Source organism: Papio anubis, chromosome 14, assembly GCF_008728515.1.
Source record: "Papio anubis isolate 15944 chromosome 14, Panubis1.0, whole genome shotgun sequence".
Classification (NCBI taxonomy): Eukaryota; Metazoa; Chordata; class Mammalia; order Primates; family Cercopithecidae; genus Papio; species Papio anubis.
This window is the reverse complement of record NC_044989.1, coordinates 65,294,763-65,310,024: the sequence shown is the minus strand read 5'-3', so window position 1 is coordinate 65,310,024 and position 15,262 is coordinate 65,294,763. Positions and strand designations below refer to the sequence as shown.

Below are 15,262 nucleotides of genomic sequence, written 5' to 3'. Positions count from 1 at the left end.
GTATGTCTCCTTTAAGGAGCTACCCCATTCTGGGAAAGCACAGTTGGTACCATGTGAAAGGCACCCCCATCACCACATTTACAAAGCATGAGATCAGGAATTTAAAGGCACCCTCACTGCCTCCCATCTGCCTCCCCGACCCTTGTCTGATCCCCTCTTCCCACCATGTGTGTGCTCTCTTCCTTCCTTCAGTTTCACACAAGATCCAATTCTCTCAGTCCCCAGCATGGGTTGCCTCCTGGTTGTCTCCTTGACTCAGCCCATTCCTGGACAACAACGTCTCCTTCCATGGCTTTACTTAGCTCCTTGGACCTCACCTTCCAGGTCTTCTTAAGCAGATCAACCCACCCCTAGTCCCACCTTCACAGAATGAAGTTGTGTAATATTCTCTCTGATCTTTTTGCAATTACGTGTAACGACTGGGTTTTCATGCTTATGAGTGAGATGTGCCTCCCTCAAACATTGTTATATGTCAGCACATTACCCACCTGACATGAGAAAAAACATTCTCCCTTGCTTCAAAACACTTTTGCAAATTCTCATCTATGTGGAAAACAAACACAGAGAGGAAGTAGAGATGCTGAGTGTGGACAACTCATTTGAAAACTTGGGGTGAGGAGAAAATAGAGATTGGGCTGTCTTGGCGGGGATATGGTGTGTGGCAGCAGACTTGCTTGCTGTACTCTATACCTATTCTCACTCCTGGTACAGTAATAGAGCCTCTATGTTTAACTAGTATATTAGGGCATTCTTGTATTGCTGTCAAGAAATACTTGAGACTGGGTAATTTATAAAGAAAAGAGGTTTAATTGGTTCACTAATTTATAAAGAAAAGATCTTGTGTGAACTGAAGTGTGAGCTCACTTATCACCAAGGAGATGATCCAAGCCACTCAGGAGGGATCCGCCCCATGCTCCACACACCTCCCACCAGGCCCCGCCTCCAGCACTGGGGATTACATTTCGACACGAGATTTGGGCGGGGACAAATATTCAAACGATGTCAACTGGGTACCAGAATAATGGCTCTGATCCCCAGCGTTCCTTGCAGCTGAGCATGGCCATGTTGCTAAATTCTGGCCTGTTGGGAGGTGAGTGGAAGTCATACCCTCATGGGGTAGGGCTCTCCATCTCCCCATCCCTCTTTCCCGATGCTGCTTACAGCAGTGAAAGTTATCATGAACTGTGGAGACAAGGCCACCCCTAGGAATGGCAGAGGGAGGACCCTTAAGGAGCTGAAGTCCCTGCTCCTGAGGTACCGCCCTGCCAGCTTATGTGACAAATAAGTAAACTTCCATCTTGTTTAAGTTTTTTAAGTGGATTCGATTATTTGGGGCCTTTATAGCAGTCAAACCTGCTTCCTCATTAATAGTGGTGGATAAAAGGATCTTCACTTTCTTATCTTTAATGAATTTTGAACATAGTCCGATGTCAATCGGAAGAATCCGGGAAAAAGTGAGGTTGAAAATACAGAGTGATCTGGAGTTAATGCAAGCGTACTGAGAAGGCAGGAGGAAAGAGGTAAAAGGGTTTGGGGGGGCTGGCCTTGAGGGACTGCTCCACCTGGATGAGGGGAAGGGCATAGTGGGAAGCTGGATTCAGGAGACTTGAGATTTGGCAGTGGGAAGTTGAGGCAGTTCCTGCCTCATGCTTCTGATTTTTCAGCAAAGCAGGAGGCAAGGTCCTCTATGGAGAAATCAATCCGGAGCAGGAAGGTAAACCTGGCAGAGCTTATGTAAGGGCTCAGAGGTGGGAGCGTGGGCTGGGCAGCCCTTTCATGACTGTCTGCGTTTATGTTGTCTAAGAGCGCAAGAGCTAAAAACCAGACACTGTAATGACTTAACTCTATGTCAAGTACTACACAAGGTCATCGCTGAATAGGATTTAAGAGTAAACATTTGTTCTATGATTTTGATCATTAAAAATAAGAATATAGCTGGGTGCAGTGGATGCTCACCTGCAGTCATAGCTGCTGGAGAGGCTGAGGTGGGAACAGTGCTGGAGCCCAGAAGCTTTGGGCTGTAGTTCACTGTGACCATTAGGTGTCTGCACTAAGTGGAGCAGAGGGGCCACCAGGTTGCCTAAGGAGGAGTAAACCAGCCCAGGTCGGAAACTGAGCAGGTCAAAACTCCTGTGCTGTGCTGATCAGTAAAAAAAAAAAAAAAAAAAATATATATATATATATATATGTGTGTGTGTATATATATATATACACATACAAAAAAACAGGTTGAAAGCCTTATTCAATACAACCAATTTATCAAAGTTCCTAGCTAAAATATACTCATTCTGGGCAGTTTTCAAATTATAACAGGTTTTTTTTTTTTTTTTTTAAACTGGCACAATTAATGCCCAAATAAAACACCTATGAGTGGTATTGGGACTCAGAAACCAATACCCCAAAATATGGCCATTTGTACATGTTGAACTGAAAAAGGAGCCTCAAGGTCTCTCTGACCTCTGCTTCCCCACCCATCTCTCCCAAAGCATAGGAGGACGCTGTTCTCTGAAGCTCCTTTATCTGCCTAAAGTCTGCACCTACCAAAGAAGAAAACAATGGCCTTTAGCACGTTCCCTGAGTTTTCATTAACTGAATCCATGTTATAGGAAAAAAGACTACTTCTCTAAAATCATCCACACTTCCCCATCTCCCTTTCCCCTGAGAAGAAGGGTATCTTCCTTTGAAGCAAGTTAGAGAAAACAAAGAAGTAGAACATATAAGCCTCTGCACCCCACTGGGGGGTTGCGTCTTCACCCTAAAGGCTCCCGTGTCACGTTAGCTCTAATAAAATAAATTTGTATGCTCTTTCTCCACTTAATCTGTCTTTTGTGAGTCGAATTTTCAGCAAACCTTCAGAGGGCAACAGTGGAGTTTTTTCCTTCGCCCCAACAGTGGCCATTTTCATTGTGAATCTGGCATGGTCAGACGCCACGCTGAGCTTTTTACATGGCTTAGCTCTCCAACCTATAAAATAGGTGTTTTTATCCTTATTTTTATAGACTAGGAAGCTGACGCCCAGAAACACTGAACAACTTGCCCCAAATCACACAGGTATTAAAGGGTCAAAATTTGAGCCAAGGTAGATCTGATTTCAAAATCTGTGCTCTTAACCACGCCCACGGCCTTCTCTTAGCGCAGGCCAGTCTCAAAGTTTTGCTGCCCTTCTAGAAAGTTATGGAATCTTTATGGAAACAGAATTTCTGGTGGCCCACCTGATATCTCAGAGTGGCCAGTTGAGAAATCGGGTTAGACACACCCTCGCCCCTCCCCATTCCAATTTGTGCTACAATAAGTGCTGGCCTACAGCCCTGCACTTTCTTCACACTGCCAGGCATGTGGCACTACTGTGGGCTGGCAAAGACCTGCCTGCACCAGCAAGGGCCTCCGCCCAAAGTGTAGGGCAGCTGTGTGCAGGCCTGCACAAAAACAGTCTCCCACAACAACACCTTGTGGCAGCCACCGAAACAATCGTCAGGGGAGCTTTGCCGTTCTCTCCATCAGGCCTGCAGATGCAGTACTGACTTCCTGGAACCAAGTGCTTAGGATTCTTAGGACGTTTAAAGGGATGTTTAGAGAATCAGATTTCCTGCTAATAAAGGTAGATGGGAGTTAATGATAAAAATGAGAAACATGGCCTTGTTTTACCTCAAGGCAGTCATACATTGTATTTGTATAGATTGCTACCCCTGGGACTGTCCCCAGAACAGGACCCAGAACATGGAGATGTGTGTCAGGTAGCCAACTGTCCTAGGCTGCCTGCTGTGTTGTCTCCCAGGACTTCTCTAGCTCCATTTACAGTCTGGCTCCTGGGCCTCTGGATCCCAGCAGTGTCCGAGCAGGGCCTCAAAGGAGAGCCCCACCATGGGGGACCAGCCCTAGAAGCTGTCACTACATCTCCAACGGATGCAACTATTTTCCAGGTAATAAAGCTGCAGTGAATGCAACTTATCAACTAGTTCCTTTCAAACTCTGACTTGGTCTGATAAGTCTGTGGCTTGTTGTCATACCACTGGCGGGAAAGCCCCCTTCCCTGTAGTCAGATTGTAGAGGCCAGAGGCTCTTCTGAAACAGGAAGCAAGCTCTTTTCCAAGTGTTCATTTTATCTGTTGTACATTTTAGCAGATTAAGCACTTAGGGTTGGGATTTTAAAAATATTTCTTCTTTGGGCCAAGGAGTGTTTTAACAAAGTTAAGTTCTTTGTATAAAGTGGCTCCAAATCCCTGACTAATTAATTCCTAAAGAAGCAGCACGTGGCTCAATTACTGGCACCCCCCACCCCCTTCATAAACAGGAATACCAAGGGAGAGAGACAACAACAGCACAGTGGCCCCGGATGGTGACCCTTGGAATGAACGAACCTACAGATGTGGTGTTTTTGGTGACATTTTACATGAAACTCCCAATTTCGAACTCTTTTTGGAGGAGCAGGCAATCTGGCAACAGTAGTTTTGGATTCTCATAAGGTAATAAAGAACGGCTGCCACCTTCTGAGGGGCATGGTGGGTGCCCTGTTCTGCCAGAATTGCCAACATGCCTATTGTCTTAGACTTGCCCAAGGTGTCACAGTTAGAGACTGCCTCTCTTATTCACGTTCCTGCCTGGTGTCCATGGGCTTGAATTTGTTCCCCTTGGAGTGGGGTGAGGTTCTGCAGACACTTCTCATATACCTCACCTACAGACAGCAAGCTCCTGGAACACAAGTCACATGCATTTCATTTCATGCTCTCTTGCTACCACCCAACATGGGCTCTCAATACATGTTGAAGGCAAGGATCAATGAATAAATGGGCAACTATCAGCTGTAGCCTTGTATGTGCCAGATATGGTGCTAGGCACCTAAAGGAACACAAAGGTGTTATATGCCATGATATCAGGGAGTTCATGGCATAGCGAGGGAGAGAAAAAGCTTATGCAGTGTGTGTGTGGAACTTAAAGCAAACATGATGCATAACAATAAAAAGAATGACTCTGCCTGCCCCTGATGAAACTTCAGTGGGACTATGCCCTGTCTTGCTACCTTCAGGAAACAGCAGTCTTACAGTCCTTTGCCCCTCTGAGTTACAACCACTGTCTCCTTTCAGGAGAATGTCCAGTGTTAAATCATAATCAAGACTTTGAACTTGATGGGGCATTACATGTTCTTCCATCTCCCCGGCCACCTGAGAAGGGAGATGGGGTAGCTTTTCTCTCTCACTCTCTCTCTCCGGACCCCACCTTTTCACATCAGCAGGTAAATGAGCTTCCTGCCCATAGGAGAAAGGGTAAAATCACAAGGTGGTGCCCTTATCTCCAATTCTCAAGGTCCTCTGGATAGCAGGTGAGTAAAGGTGACTCTTGTGATCGTGGGTGCTTTGGGTGATCCTCAGAGATCCCCCAACCTGGGGGCTTGTCCACCATTCCCAGGACTCTGCCCTGTGGAGCCATGGGAATGTGAAGTTCACCTCGCACTTCCTTTCAGCTGAGGTCACCGCACAGCCCCTACCAGCCTGGCCATATTGGGTGGGATTTCAGATGCCCCCACAATGGTTGTCTTGGAGACTTTCCACTGGTCCTCGAGAAGCAACAATGCTCCCCATGCTCTGCCTTTGGTGGAGGGCAATTCCTTCTCTCTCTCTGCCTGGCTCCAGGCTGCTTTGGCTCTCTCAGGCCCGGGTCCCCAGAGTCCCCCAGCTACAGAGAACCCTCATCAAGCTGTGAAGTGGCCACTGACTCACAGGCTTTCTAGGCTGCAGGGGATGGAAGCGACACCCCCGTTTGATTTCTCCTTTTCTCTTGTAGGCTTACAGCATAGCCCTCTCCCAAGAAATCATCCAAAAATTACCTCAAGCATTCTATAGTCCCCAGGCTGACCAGGGGAGGGAGGACTAAGAATCTTGAAACCTAAACGCTACATTTGATTATCTCTCTCAAACTTATTTTGGGATCTGATATCACTTTAACAAAAATTATAACAATTGAGGCAAAGAGAGCCCCATTTTTACATCTTGTTCTAATAAATAACAGGTACCCCTAGAAGAATGCAGACAAACACTCCTATGGAAATGTAAAGAATCATAAAACTTCTTCCAGTATAGCGAGAGAACCAAGGAAGACTTCCTGGAGGAAATGGCCATTGAACTGGGCCTTGGACATGTGGAGGTTAGGGATGAGAGTATTCCAGATGAAGAGTCCACCATAGGGAAGGCCCACAGGCAGGAATTGTGCTGTATTAATGCTGTCTTAGAGGAATTTCCATTGCTGGAAACAGATACTCAAATTACTTCAGAGAGAGAGAGAGTATTGAAAGGGTTTCTATGAATACCTCCAGAACTGTGGTTCTCAAAGTGCAATCCCTGGGCCAGCAGCATCAGCATCACCTGGGAACTTGTTAGAAATACAGATCCCCAGGCTGGGTGCAGTGACTCACGCCTGTAACCCTAGCACTTTGGGAGGCCGAGGAGGGTGACCCACCTGCTGGGTTGGGAATCTGAGACCAGCCTGACCTCAACATGGGAGGAAACCCTGCCCCCGCTAGAAATACAAAAGTCAAAGCGTGATGGCAGGTGATGCCTGAATCCCAGCCACTGGGAGGCTGGAGGCAGGAGAATCATGAACCCAGGAGGCGGAGGTTGCGCTGAGCAGAGATGGCCATTGTACCCAGCCTGGGCAACAAGAGCGAAACTCCAAAGAAGGAAGGAAGGAAGGAAGGAAGGGAGGGAGGGAGGGAGGAGTGGAAAGAGAGGAAAGAAGAAAAAAAGAAAGGAAGGAAGGGAGGAGGAGTGGAAGGAAGGGAAGGAAGGAAGGAAGGGAAGGAAGGAAGAAAGAAGGAAAGAAAGAAAGAAAGAAAGAAAGAAAGAAAGAAAGAAAGAAAGAAAGAAAGAAAGAAAAGAAAGAGAAAGAAAGAAAGAAAGAAAGAAAGGCAACTTCACCAAGCCTTTGAATCAGAAAAGAACCCCCAGGGGCTGGTGGTAGCAGTCCTTACACAGGCCCTCCAGGTGATTCTCAACCAGGGAAGCTTGAGAGCCCCTGAGATGGAATATTCTTAGGAACCCCTGAGATATGTGAAGAACTGATGGCATAGGCTATTTCTAGGGAGGAAATGGGGCTGCTGGGTGCACAGGTGAGGGGAGGTGGGAGACCTCTGTAATTGTGTGCCATGTGTATATATTACCTATTCAGAGAATAGTAAAATAATGTGTTTAATCCCTGTTTTCCCCCATCTACTTCTCTCCTACCCCATAGCTGCTCCAGCACCTCTGCCTCCCTCCTCAAATGGTGTTCTCTGCTTCCTAGGCAAGCTGGTTTTCCATTTTCCCTTCCCTGGTTTTCTATTGCTTGGTCTTTATGACAAGGTGCGCTAAGCCTCATAAGGACAGTTGAAGAGAAAAGGAATGAGACTGCACTAGTGGCTACAGAATTCTGCTAGGAGAGCTAGACAGAGGTGGGGAGGACGTCTATGAATTCAACCATGCCAATAATTTCAGTCGAAAATAAGAAAGCCCATCTCCACCCCCTTTTCAGTTACCAAATATGCATTGTTTTCCTCTTTCGTTGGACTTTTGTGTCTGTTTCATTGTTGCCTTGACTCAGCACCTGTAAGCCTCAACTCTAAGCCTAACTCCAGCCATGGAGAAACCATGGAGAGGTTTGTCCAGTGTCTGGAAGACAGACTGACTGCTGAAACAGGAGCAAGAAGAACCTCCTAGCAGGTCAGCCATACCCAAAGCCAGCCACATGGAAATGGACAGTGTTGCAAGGACGTGTGTCCAGTGGAGTAGGGGGCAAATGCCCCTGGTGCTGTAACTGCCCAAATATCTCTGTTGACCCAGTGAGTGCCCCTCAGCTTGTGGTATGAGACTGAGCTTATAGATACCACCTCAACTCGAGGAATTCAATGCAGTGATGTGCTGATTTATGATGTTTGCCAATTTCTGTAGTGTAAATACTCACAGCATGGCCAGTTTCAGGCTACCAATGTGAAGTCACTGAACCCAAAGTTGGGAAGAGATTTACATAACAGTGGACGTAGTTACTAGGCTTCATAGAGAAAGCTGCTAAACCACATGTGCCCCTGAGGTCCAGAAATCAACTTCTAGTTGGAACTGACCTATGTGGTGCCAAGTGTGCATCTTCTAGGACACTAACATTAGTGTGTCATCCTCCAGTCTGGCAACAAGCCTTTTCCGTAAGAGCCTTTGACTAACATTTGTTGAATTTTGTATTCACTGGGGGCTGGACGTGGTAACTTATGCCTGTAATCCCAGCACTTTGGGAGGCTGAGGCAGGCAGATCACTTGAGGTCAGGGGTTTGAGACTAGCCTGGCAAACATGTTGAAACCTTGTCTCCACTAAAAATACAAAAATTAGCCAGGTGTGGTGGTACACGCCCATAGTCCCAGCTACTTGGGAGGCTGAGACAGGAGAATCACTTGAATCCAGGAGGCAGAGGTTCAGTGAGCCGAGATTGTGCCACTGCACTCCAGCCTGGGTGACAGAGTGAGACTCCATCACAAAAAAAGAAACAAAACAAAACAAATTTTGTATTCATTGAGCCAACTAATTTACTGATTTTTCTTTTCATTTAAATTTTTTTTTTTTTTCTTGAGATAGAGTCTCACTCTGTCACCTAGGCTGGAGTACAGTGGTATGAGCTTGGCTCACTGCAACCCCCGCCTCCTGGGCTCAAGCAATCCTCCCACCTCACCATCCTTAGTAGCTGGGAACACAGGCATGCACCATCACACCCAGCTAATTTTTGTATTTTTTGTAAAGACAGGGTCTCACTATGTTGACCAGAATGGTCTTGAACTCTTGAGCTCAAGCAATCCACCTGCCTTGGCCTCCCAAAGTGCTGGGATTACAGGTGTGAGCCACTGTGCCTGGCCTTGATTTTTCTGAGTGCAATGAAAGAAATAAGCAATTATTATGGGTTTTCCTCCTTTAGGATTAATAAGTCAGTGAAGGGCCAGAAGTAGGGTCCCTAGTAGAAAGTTGGGCAATATTTACACGTCATAATGAGGAGAGAGGCCATTTCTCTTACTGTCTCCTGTCTCTGAAGAGAAGGAGGAAGAAAAAGTTGAAAAACAGCAGGAATGAAGTCAGTGGCAAGACCAGTCAGTGCTACCGATGACCAGGCCTGAGGGTAAAAGATTAACCCCCAATCTAACAACATGTGCTCTCAATCTCTCACGACCCTTTCACGTGGAACCCCTTAGCGTTGTAAGGCCTTAAAGGCCTCTCCCGAGGCTCACAGCTGAATGAAGTCAAATCCTTCCTTAACCTGGTGTCTGAGGGGTTTTGTCCGCGGCTCGTGCTGCTACATTTCTTGGTGCCCTGACCAGGAAGCCAGGTGGTTGACAGACGGTTGAGGCAGCCCCTTAGGCAGCTTAGGCCTGCCCTTTGAAGTAGGGACTCCGGCCAGCTTGAGCGACACAGATCCTGAGAGCGCTCTGGGGTAGGCATTTGCCCAGGTGGAACGCCTCGTCACAGCAGTGCACGGCAGGCCCCCGCGGAGGTTCAATGCAGAAGCTGAACACCAGGAAGGAACTGGCGCTTGGAGTCTGGACTTCTGGAATACGGTAGGACCAGTCCTGGGATCTTGCCCACTCCATCTGAGTGGAGGCTTGGCCTGATCACCCACGGCGTGCCTTTATACGTGCTTTGGTTTTGGTCTTGATTTTGACAGTTTGAGCTGCTTGACAGGCTGGTCCTGGGAATTTGCCCGCTCCACTTGAGTGGAAGCGTGGCCTGATCAACCACGGTGTGCCCTTATTGGCACTTTGGTCTCAGTATTGATTTTAATTTGGCTTGACTTATTTGCAAAAAGGAAAGTGAAAGTGAGTGAGTGCTTGAGTTTGAGACGGGTGAGATGAGTGAGTGACCACCCTTTCCTTCTTGTGGTGTGAGTGTTTTGTCTCGGGAGGAAGATGGGTGGAATGCAAAGTAAGTCCACTCTGCTAGGAACTATGTTGAAAAATGTCAAGGAATGATTTAATGGAGACTATGGCGTTACTATGACGCCAGGAAAACTTAGAACTTTGTGTGAGATAGACTGGTTGGCATTAGAAGTGGGTTGGCCATCAGAAGGAAGTCTAGACAGGTCCCTTGTTTCAAAGGTGTGGCACAAGGTAACTGGTAAAGGATACCTAGACCAGTTTCCATACATAGACACTTGGTTACAGCAGGTTTTAGACCCCCACCGTGGTTAGGAGGACAGGCAGTAGAAGTACTAGTGGCAAAGGGACAGACAGCTAAGGAAGAATCCGGCTCCACCTGCTGAAGGGAGTAGGCTCCTAAAGTCCTGTCTGACTCAACATCAGAGGATTCATGGCAATAAATGGCGCCAGTGGCCCCCCACTTTCACCAAGAAGGAGGGCCTCCCACTCCTGAGCCCACTGCACCAAAGCTTCTACAAGGCATACATACCCCTAGGCCACCCAGAGTAGAAAAGAAAGAATGCGAGACCTCGGGAGAAACCCCTCCCTTGGCAGCCTATTTGAGGCCTAGAACTGGGATACAAATGCCCCCGAGAGAGCAACGGTATACTGGGGTACATAAGGAGGGGCATATGGTGGAAAGGTGTGCCTTTGTGTACCAGCCTTTTACCTCTACCGATCTCCTCAATTGCAAAAATACCCCATCCTATACCAAAAAGCCTCAAGATATAATTGATTTGCTCCAAACTATTATCCAGACCCACAACCCCACCTGGGCTGATTGCCATGATTGCCATGATTGCTCATATACCTCTTTAACACGGATGACAGGAGGAGAGTGCCCCAAGCAGCAACTAAGTGACTGGAAGAACATGTTCCAGCTGATTACCAAAACCCCCAAGAGCATGTGAGGATCCAATTACCGGGAGCAGACCCCCAGTGGGACCCAAATGAAAGGGTATGAAAAGGCTAAACCAGTACAGGGAAGCCCTTCTGGAAGGGTTAAAGAAGGGAGCTCAGAAGGCCACAAATGTTAACAAAGTCTCTGAGGTCATTCAAGGGAAAGATGAGAGCCCGGCACAATTCTATGAGAGACTATGTGAGGCCTATCGTATGTACACTCTCTTTGATCCCAATAGCCCTGAAAATCAGCATATGATTAACATGGCTTTAGTTAGTCAAAGTGCAGAAGACGTTAGAAGAAAATTGCAGAAACAGGCTGGGTTTGCAGGCATGAATACATCATAGTTATTGGAAATAGCCATCCAGGTGTTTGTAAATAAAGATGCAGTAAGCCACAGAGAGAAAACGCCAAGCCCGGCGAAACGCCGACCTGCTAGCCGCAGCTATTAGAAGGTTCCCCCCAAAGGGCAAGAGAAGGGGGGCCCCAGGAAAAATACCCAGTCTGGCCGTCCATGCTTGTAGCATAACCGGTGTGCTTACTGTAAGAAAATAGGACATTTGAAGGACAAGTGCCCGCAGTTGAAAGGGAAACAAGGTGACTCTGAGCAGGAGGCCTCAGACAAGGATGAAGGAGTCTTGTTCAATCTGGCAGAAGGGTTACTGGATGGTGGGGGACCAGGCTCATGTGCCCCCAAAGAGCCCATGATCAGGATGATGGTGGGGGGCAAGAACATTGAGTTCCTAGTCGATACTGGTGCTGAACATTCAGTAGTGACCATCCCTGCCGCCCCCTTATCCAAAAAGACTACTGATATAATTGGAGCCACAGGGGTTTGGGCAAAGCAAGCTTTCTGTTTGTCCTGGACCTGTACCTTAGGGGGGAATGAAGTGATTCACCAGTTGCTGTACATGCCTGACTGCCCCTTGCCTTTGCTAGGAAGGGACCTACATAGTAAACGGAGAGCCACCATCTCTTTTACAAAGCACAGCTCTTTATAGCTAAAGTTACCTGGAACGGGAGTCATCATGGCCCTTACGGTTCCTCAGAGGAGGAATGGAGACTCTTAACTGAGCCATGCCGAGGGATAGGACCAGCTCTGGCTAAGTGGTAGCCAAGGGTGTGGGTGGAAGATAACCCTCCAGGGTTGGCAATCAACCAGGCCCCCGTACTCATAGAAGTTAAGCCTGGGGCCCAGCCTGTCAGGCAAAAACAGTATCCGGTCCCCAGCGAAGCTCTTAAAGGTATCCAGGTCCATCCAGGGCCTTTGGAATTATAGTCCCTTGTCAGTCTCCGTGGAACACTCCCCTCCTGCCTGTTCCCAAGCCAGGGACCAAGGACTATAGGCCGGTACAGGACTTGTGCTTGGTCAATCAAGCTGCAGTGACTGCACCCAATGGTACCTAACCCGTACATATTGTTGGGGTTACTGCCAGCTGAGGACAGCTGGTTCAACTGCCTGGACCTGAAGGACGCTTTCTTTAGCATCAGACTAGCCCCTGAGAGCCAGAAACTGTTTGCCTTTCAGTGGGAGAATCCGGGGTCAGGTGTCACCACTCAGTACACTTGGACCCAGCTTCCCCAAGGGTTCAAGAATTCCCCCAACATCTTCGGGGAGGCATTGGCTTGAGACCTCTAAAAGTTCCCCTCTAGAGACCTAGGCTGTGTGTTGCTCCAGCACGTCGATGACCTCCTGCTGGGACACCCCACAGCAGTCGGGTGCACCAAGGGAACGGATACCCTGCTTTGGCACCTGGAGGACTGTGGGTATAAAGTGTCCAAGAAGAAAGCTCAGATCTGTCAACAGCAGGTATGTTACTTGGGACTTACTATCCGATAGGGAGAGCGCAGCCTGGGATCAGAAAGAAAGCAGGTCATTTGCAACCTACTTTGAGCCTAAGACCAGAAGGCAGGTGAGAGAATTCTTAGGAGTGGGGTTCTGCAGGTTATGGATCCCAAACTTTGCAGTGCTGGCCAAGCCTCTGTACGAAGTCACAAAGGGGGATAACAAAGAGCCTTTTGAATGGGAGTCCCAACAGCAACGAGCTTGTCATGAGTTACAGGAGAAGCTCATGCCAGCCCCAGCCCTGGGGCCACCTCACCTGACAAAGCCATTTATACTATGTGTGTCAGAGAGAGAAAAGATGGCAGTTAGAGTTTTAACCCAGATGGTGGGGCCCTGGCCTACCTCTCCAAACAGCTAGGTGGAGTTTCTAAAGGTGGCCCCCATGTTTGAGGGCCTTGGCAGCAACTGCCCTGCTAGCACAAGAAGTGGATAAACTAACCCTTGGGCAAAACCTGAACATAAAGGCCTCCCATGCTGTGGTGACTTTAATGAATACCAAAGGACATCATTGACTAATGAATGCTAGACTAACTAGGTACCAAAGCTTGCTCTGTGAAATTCCTCACATAACCATTGAAGTTTGCAACACCCTAAACCCTGCCACCTTATTCTTGGTATCAGAGCCCAGTTGAACATAACTGTGTAGCGGTGTTGGACAGTTTATTCTAGCAGGCTGGACCTCCGAGACCATCCTTGGACATCAGTAGACTGGGAGCTGTATGTGGATGGGAGCAGCTTTGTCAACCCACAAGGAGAGGTGTGTGGGATATGCAGTGGTAACCCTGGATGCTGTTATTGAAGCCAAATGATTGCCCCAGGGTACTTCAGTCCAGAAGGCTGAACTCATTGCTTTAATTCGGGCCTTAGAGCTAAGTAAAGGTAAGACTGTAAATATTTATACTGACTCTCGGTATGCCTTAACTCTCCAAGTGCATGGGGCATTATATAAAGAAAAAGTCCTGTTGAACTCTGGGGGAAAAGACAACATATCAGCAAGAGATCCTGCAATTACTAGAGGCAGTATGGAAGCCCCAAAAGGTGGCAGTCATGCACTGCAGAGGACACCAGTGAACTTCCACCTCGATTGCCTTGGGGAACTCCTGAGCTAACTCAGTCTCGAAAAGCAGCATCCACCCCTACAGGGCATCAGTCACAGACCCCCTGCTCCCTCAGGTACCTGACCTTGTACCTACTTATTCTAAAGAAGAGAAGGACTTTCTCCAGGCAGAGGGGAAGGCAGGTGATAGAAGAAGGATGGATCCAGCTGTCAGATGGAAGAATAGCCATGCCACAACTGCTAGGAGCCACAGTCATACTGGCTGTGCAGGAGACCACCCACCTGGGTCAAGATCACTTGAAAAGTTGTTGGGCTGGTACTTCTACATCTTGCATCTGTCGGCTCTTGCCAGAACAGTGGTGGAGCAGTGTGTCGCCTGCTGGCAGTGCAGTGCTGGGCAAGGTCCAACTGTCCCAACCAGCATACAAGCTTATAGAGCAGCCCCCTTTGAAGATCTCCAAGTAGACTTCATTGAGATGCCCAAATGTGGAGGTAACAAGTATTTGCTAGTTCTAGTGTTTACATGCTCTGGGTGGATGGAGGCCTATCCAACACGGACCGAGAAAGCTCACGAAGTAACCCGTGCACTTCTCTGAGATCTCATCCCTAGGTTTGGGTTGCCCTTACGAATCAGCTCGAACAACAGACTGGCGTTTGTGGCTGACTTGGTACAGAAGACAGCAAAGGTGATCGGGTGTGGATCAAGGATTGGAACATAGCCATATTGTGGCCACAGTGGAAAGGACCCCAGACTGTTGTCTTGACCACTCCCACAGCTATAAAGGTAGAGGAAATCCCAGCCTGGATCCACCACAGCCATGTAAAACCTGCAGCATCTGAGACCTGGGAGGCGAGACCAAGCCTGGACAACCCATGCAAGAAGGTGACTTTGAAGAAGATGACAAGCCCTGCCCCAGTCACACCCAGAAGCTGACTGGTCCACACGTGGCTAAAGCATGAAGAAACTCATAGGACTCATTTTCCTTAAGTTTTGGACGTGTACAGTAAGGACTCCAACTGACCTTCCTCAGACTGAGGATTGTTCAAGTTACTGAGTAGGGCAAAAAGTTAAAACAGTCTTTCTGTTTTATAGTTGTTATGAATGTACTAGAACTCTAAAAGGGACTTGTGTGTATAATGCCACCCAGTACAAGGTATGCAGCCCAGGAAGTGACCAGCCTGATGTGTGCTATAACACATTAGAACTACTTGATCCCCATTGGAAAACAGGAGAGTATGTAACTCTAGGAATCAAGGAACTGGTCTGGCAGGAAGACCTGGGTCGTGATGATGAGCGTGAGAACTCTCACTAGTGAGTGAGGTTCTCAAAGTGGGGAATGAGGAGAGAGGCCATTTCTCTTACCGTCTCTTGTCTCTGAAGAGAAGGGGAAGTAAAAGTTGAAAAACAGGAATGAAGTCAGTGGCAAGGCCAGCTGGTGCCACTGATGACCAGGCCTGAGGTTAAAAATTAACCCCCACTCTAACCACATGTGTTCTCAATCTACCACGACCCTTTCACGTGGAACCCCTTTAGAGCTGTAAGG

General features: G+C 47.9%; 1 non-coding gene across 1 annotated transcript; it reads left to right on the top strand.

Moving 5' to 3' along the window:
• The first annotated feature begins 394 nt into the window (after positions 1–394).
• LOC116270453 lies at positions 395–494 on the top strand. The gene has a single exon (XR_004178487.1). It is a non-coding gene; the product is annotated as a small nucleolar RNA U13 (small nucleolar RNA).
• Positions 495–15,262: the final 14,768 nt, after the last annotated feature.